Source organism: Daucus carota, chromosome 9 (genome assembly GCF_001625215.2).
Source record: "Daucus carota subsp. sativus chromosome 9, DH1 v3.0, whole genome shotgun sequence".
In the NCBI taxonomy this organism is placed as follows: Eukaryota; Viridiplantae; Streptophyta; class Magnoliopsida; order Apiales; family Apiaceae; genus Daucus; species Daucus carota.
Genome location: NC_030389.2, coordinates 43,485,669 through 43,493,027, shown reverse-complemented (window position 1 = coordinate 43,493,027; position 7,359 = coordinate 43,485,669).

Below are 7,359 nucleotides of genomic sequence, written 5' to 3'. Positions count from 1 at the left end.
TTTTGTTTGTTTACTACTTAAAGCCTCTCCGATGACTTTGAATGCACATGCTCCATCTTTAATTATAGGCCCCGACAGAAAAAAAACGAGGCTTCCTGGTACTTTTTTCTTGAAGTTCACCTGTTCAGCAGTTGGACAACCCAACAGTTTAACAGTTTAACAGGTCGCAAGTGCAAAATTCATTGTTTTTTTTTTCATGTAAATGATTTTATTGAGACAAAATGCTTAACAAAATAAATATTGGAATTCAATTAGGACAAACGTTAACTATAATCATAAAACAAAGAACGAGCTAAACAAATAGTGATTTTATTTTCATAACGCTTAGCATATAGAATATTCAAATTTTTTAATCTAAAAAGTATTATAATGACATATCAAGCAATCTAATGTACATAGTTTCATTGCAATTAAATTTCTGATATACGTCACGGTCTCAAATTTGATGCGAGTCTTATAGATCTCTTAAAATATTATATAAATGATTCTCGCAAATATAGTCGAAGCACTTACCAAGACATAAAAGCACTAACGTCCCAAAAAGATAGACACTAACAACTTTCATAACGAAGTATTCAACAAAATCTAATCTGAAAGAGATGAAGATTTGGAAAACGAAAAAGTGAGGGCCGGAAGACTTTCAAAACAGCTTTTCTTCTCTAAGATAGCTGTTAAGAGTAAATCAATTTCTAATAATCGAGTAAATGAAAATGAAAGGAAGGATCTAAAAATAACATCAATAACTGTCCACAATATTTATCCACATTATTTTGCTCATCTTAAAGAAAATATGAAAATTTTGGCTGATTAAACAAAAACTTAAGTTCCAATTACTATAAGCTTTTTTTTTATATTCTTTTGAAGTAAACTATAAGTTTCATTTTAAAAATAGATCGAGTTAATTATTAGTTAACTATATATTATTATTTATTAATTAAATAATCAAATGAACACAAAACAATTTTAATTTCAACAAATTAAAAATATATGAATAACAAATTTATAATATAATATTACACCAACCGGATCCAGTTTGATAAAAAAAAAAAAAATACTGACCAAATTGGCATGAACACTCCTCACCGATGCAAAACGCTTTCAACGGTTCAAGAGTTCACGAGTTTATGGAGGGGCAAGGCCTTTGTCAACTGTCAACTTCAGAGGAATAACTTGAAACTTTCCAGGAAGACAAAAGAATAAACAAATGGGTTTTATATCAAACTGGCCACCGGTTATATCAAAATATCTCACTTGACCCACACATATCAGCGAAGACTCATTTAAGCTATTATAAACCAAATATATATCATTTTACCCACATTTCTATTCATATCTCTTTACTTAATCATTTATTAAAAATTAACCGTTTGTTTTTTTTACTACGAAACCACTTCGAGTACTTTATAATTGTCTCTAGTATTTATCAAAATAATTTGGAAATATCTAAAGCAACATAGATAGGGTGATCATATATATAGCGATAAATATATATTTTTAGGATGATTATATTGACGGTTCCATATCTTTCTGATAGAAAGATGACACATGAAATTTGAGGAAATATTAGAAAAATATTTCGGATACCAAACTTTTTCCTACTAATAATCATTTTTAACGATCTTTCTTTAGAGATCGGATTTTTATTAACTACGTGTTCATTTATACACACTCGTAAAAGAATTCCTGTAATTATGATGGATACTGTAGTAAAATGGGATCGAGGGAATCAGTTCATTTGATTGTGGACATCCTTAAAATAGAAACCCTTAAAATTTAGATAGATTTTCATCATCTAAATCTAACTATATGTTTTTTAAATCATGATGTGTTTAAAATTAATTTCAAAATATAATAAATAAACATGATATTTTTTGGGTTAAAGTTTTTGGAGTAACATGACCCTGTTATATGATCCGTGCTTTGAAAGTTTGATTCCGAGAATATTTGAATTAGATAAAAACAAGTCTGAATAAATCAAATATATTACAGATTTTAATTTGTTTAGCGTAGGAGACTCGTTGGCCGAACATAATCAGAGTTAGGTTTTATGGAGTCCACATTTTAGTTGAATTTCGGAAGTAAAAGTCATAATTTTTTGATATATTCATAAATAATATATTTAATTGTCAAAATTTATACACAATTTATCATTTTTAGATAATCTCAAATATCATTTATTTGAATAAAACAGAGTAAAACAGGGGATTCAAAACTTGTAGCCAGAACAGGGGATTCAAAACTTGTAGCCAGAAATTAGAGTACAGTACAACAAGAACACATGAAATCTGTTGCTTTCAAATTTATGGCAACTTACGTAACTGTGAATCATGTGCAACATTGCAGGTACTAGGAGTAATGTGTCGATGGTACAATGTAGACCGGAATACAATCTCTGTTTCTGGGTAAATTTTGGCCTAGGATCCCCTGAAGCATCAACATGGTCAAATAACTCAAGGAGAACATCGTATAAACAACTAGGGATGGCATGATTGAGCTTGTGGAAGTCGAGAATATAACGGAACTTAAAGATGCTAGTGAAATTAAGCCCATTAGTCGAACAAAGTGGTGCAGTAATGCTCTAAAAGTTGATGAAAGACTAGTGCATGAGTTGAAGATTTTGCATGCCAAGCAGGAAGCAAGAAAACTTGCTATAGCGATAGCCATGGTTTTCGGGTGATCTTGAAATGGGGAGCCGCGGGTTGATTGGTACTTGAGCTGCAAGGCAGCTATGAGGACGGAAACAGCTACGCCAATTCTAGCAAGTATAGAATGAGTATCATCATACACTCGAGGTTGCAGGGGTGGTCTGATGATGAATGCATTGTGAACTAGAGTATAATAGCTCAATATGAATTGGGGCAAAAATGAAGGCATCAGAGAAGTATGGAAATGAAATGAAGAGGAGCTGAGTTAACGAATGAACGAGAATGCTCTCATATTTATAGAGCAGGGGAGATTTGTACATGACAATGAAGATTGAGTTGGTCATTCTTAAAAAATCCAGCAGTTCAGAAGTTCAAGATTCACTTACATTGGTCATGGTCCCACCTAGTGATTCCTACATAGGTGGGGAAACATTACTCGAAGAAGAGATGTCTGGCTTTAATTATTACAAAAGTTAAAAAAAAAAAATAAGGAAGCATTTGACAAGTTCTTACTCCCTCCGTCCCAGCAGGTAGTTTACGTTCACTGTTTGCACGCATTTTGAGGCTCTTATAAATGATAGGTCAATAATATTTTTTAAAATTATTTTTTTTCTGAATAAAAGTTTAGACATCAAACTTTTTTTCAATATTTTTTTTAAAAATATATATATAATGTAAGTATACTTTATACGAGCCTTAAAATGCGTGCCAAAAAGTAACGTAAAGAACCTGGTGGGACGGAGGGAGTATCATATAGTAGTACAGAAAGGTGTTGCATAGTAAGTATTGAAACAAGTTGTCCACCCAGTTCAAGTGTTCAAGAGTGCAAGAGATCTGATACACCAGTAATCTGTAGGACTCTGGAAAGAGGTGGGCACGAATCAGGCCCGATCCTGAACTTTTCGGGATCTTAGGCTAAAAAATAAATTGAAAATCTTATTTTTTTTTTGAAAATATTTAAAATCATCAAATATTTACTCACAAATATTAAAAAAAGTACAAACAATTTATAAGTTATGATTTAATAACAATCTAGCAATTCATTAGAAATGAGTTCTAAAAGTATTTCAGGATACAAATTGTTGATGATATTATCGGAATTAATATTTTCTTGAAGTACGTTTTTAATTGATAGAATTGCAAGACCATTCAATCATTCTCATGACATTGAGAATTTTAAATAGATTTTTATCTCATTAACTTTAAATAACTTCTTTTCACCGGAAATGAAATGAAGAGGAACTGAGTTAAAGAATGAATGAGGATCCGTATTTGTAAGGCTGGGGAGTTCAGAGCATCTCCATTAGTATACCTAGGGATGTGCGTGGTGCGGTTTGGTGCGGTTTGCACCTAAAACCGCAACCGGAACCACATAAGTGCGGTTTCTAAAATTTAAAACCGAAACCAAACCAAGTATCAGTGGTGCGGTTCGGTTTTAAATATATGCGGTTTCGGTTTTATATGGTGCGGTTCGGTTCTCAAATCGTGAACTTTTTATATTGTACCAAGAGATATTAGTTTGTGTTAGAAAGTAGCATGCATCACAAGAAGATTTTATGACATGGTTATTTACAAATTCCTGTGACACTAACTACAACAAGCAAACTTTAGGATGCACTGGTCTAGCTCTCTGGTCTCTGCTCAGTGTCTTATACATAAAATGGCAAATGCTTGGTCATTAGACATACCTGTTCTTTTGCATAATTGTTTGAATTCTGCAACTGTATTGATAAAACTAAATGCAACTATATTAGATATGCAAATATTACCCACTTAAGCATAAAAAAGTACATAACTATATCAAAAGAACAGATCAGTTTACCAAAACTCACATAGCTAATTATATATTATATTATACATATAATTTATATATTATATTTAAATATATAAAATAAATAATTAAATAAATATAAATATTATTGCGGTTCGGTTCGGTTTGTATTCGGTTTTAAAAATTTCAAAACCAAAACCAAAACCAAAGTATCGGTGCGGTTTTTATTCGGTTCGGTTTTTATTTGGTGCGGTTTTATTCGGTGCGGTTTCGTGCGGTTTTTGCGGTTTTCGGTTCGGTTTCGGTTCTCGATTCGGTTTATGCTCATCCCTAAGTATACCCGTGGGTTCCCTCAATTTATTATAAACAATTCAATTTTTTGTAAGTTATTACATTATAGTGATGTGCAACTCCAATAGATCCCTATTTGGTGTTCCCTATTTTTATTAAAATATTAAATTTTAAATTTATTAGTAAGGTAAATAGGATGTGAAAGAATGTAAAAACGGTGGGAATCCAATGAGGAATTGTTAATTTTTGAGGATGTTAAGATTCTACTGGAGTTGTGTTTTTTATTATATTTCAAAAAATTATAGCTTAAACATTAAATAACTAATCTATTGACTAAGTTTATGACTTATGACTTAACGTGACTTATTCTTAACATGACATATTTGATAAGCTGGAAGTTTAAAATGAGCCTGTTTGTCCCGGCTTAAAGCTGTTTTCAATTTTAAGCTGAAAAATGTCTGTTTGATTAATAAGTCAGAAGTCGGCTCAAAATCAGAAATAAGCCTGAAACTGACTTAAACCCAGAAGTTAGTTGGAGATACTTTTTCCAGTGGCTTAATTTTTTGGAACTTTTTTTTGATAAAAATGACCCTAAGTCATAAATTACTCACAAATCATTTTTTTATTATATTTTTAATAACCCAGAAGTCATTAATAAGTCAAAATTACCTAAATAGATAATTTTGAACTCTCAACTTATCACATAAGTCACGTTAAGCCAAACGGGCTCAATGTCTGTTTGAGTAATTTTGAATTATTAACGGCTTATGGGTTATTAAAAATATAATAATAGTAATAAAAGTGTTTGATGAGTAAGTTATGACTTGTGGGTAGCTTTTATAAAAAATTAGTTCAAAAAAATTAAGTCACTGAAAAAAGTATTTCAAACTAACTTCTGACTTTAAGTCAGCTTCTCACTTATTTCTGACTTTAAGCCGGCTTCTGACTTATTACACAAACAGACATTTTTCAGTTTAAAGTTTGGAAATAGCTTTAAGCCGGGACAATGACAAACATGCTCTTGTACATGACTATGACTATGAGGATTGAGTTGGTGATTCTTACAAAATCCAAACAGTTCAACAATTCAGCAGTTCAAAATTCACTTAGATTGGTCATGGTCCCACCCTGTGATTCCTACACAGATGGTTACGAAAGTAGTCTAGAAATTTTGTTGTGGGAAGAGATATGTCTGGCTTTGATTATTAAAGTTGACAGAATAAGCATTTGACTAGTGCGTATAATTTAGTACTACAGAAAGGTATTACGTGTATAGTTAGTATTGAAACAAGTTGTCCCCAAGTTCAAGTGTTCAAGAGTGCAAGAGTTCACTGATTTAGAGATAACGACATTCATATTTATAAGGCAGGGGAGATTTATGACAATGAAGATTGAGTTGGTCATTTTCAAGAGATTCAACAGTTTAACAATTCAATAGATCAGAAGTTCAAAACTCACTTGAGATTAGCCACGACCCCACCTTGTGATTCCTCGCAGATGGGTACAAAAGTAGTCTAGAAATTTTGTTGTGGGAAAGAGCTTTGATTATCAAAGTCATCAGAGATTTTATTTTGCGACCACAAAAGTTAGGAAATTTAACTAGTGCTTGTCATATAGTACTACAGAAGGTGGTATATAGTTAGTATTGAAACAACCTGTCCAACTAGTTCAAGTGTTCAAGAGTGCAAGAGATCTGATAGACTAATAATCTGTAGGACTCTGGAAAGAGGGGGGCAGGAATTAACAAATTCAACGATGACCAAATAAACAAACTTCTTGTTTGTTTTTTAATGCAAGTTAGCGACATTGATACTGCAAAGATGGAGAAAATTGTACAAAGGGAGGAAATTTAGATCACCTCTGGCCTGAGGATGAGGACTGAGGAGCCTCTCTGTGGGCTTAAAACAGACTTTAAATTAAAAGGTTTCAGTGTGTATACAATCGGAAGTGATTAATAGCTTCACAACATGCACTAACACTGATAAATTTCTCATTACCAGAAGCCAAAAAAAAAAACTCTGCATTTATATTTAAATTGATGAGTATTTCTTTTTTGCAAGATTATCTTTTGGAAATGGAAGAAAGACATAAGTCTCAAGAAGCAAAGCCTTAAATTAGTACAGAGGTATGCATACAGAAGTACTGAAATTAAGGAGATATGTATACTGCACACAATTGTACAAAATCATCACCAAGTCATCAAAGAAATGAATAGTTCGAACACAAATTTCCTTATAGAAAATAAAGAGAGCTGGTGGCATATGTTATCAAGGTTCATAGCGGTTATATTTAGTTTGCTGATCCTGATCTGGTGGCATATGTTATCAAGGTTATACATGTAGTTGCACAAGCAATTAAAAGTTAAAGCCTCTCAGTCACATTATCTTCTAATTCTGCAAATCCTGATAAGCCGGGTACTTCAGACCTAATGGTCACACACGCTGATATGTGTGGCCTTTACGGACATTATCTTCTAATTCTGCAAATCCTGATAAGCCGGGTACTTCAGACCTAATGGTCACACACGCTGATATGTGTGGCCTTCACGGTAATCATATTGAAGTCCAGGCTTTTATGGGGAACAACTGAATATATTGCTGGAGACATATTATCTACATTTCCTAACAAATTTAACAGTAAATACTTAGAAAC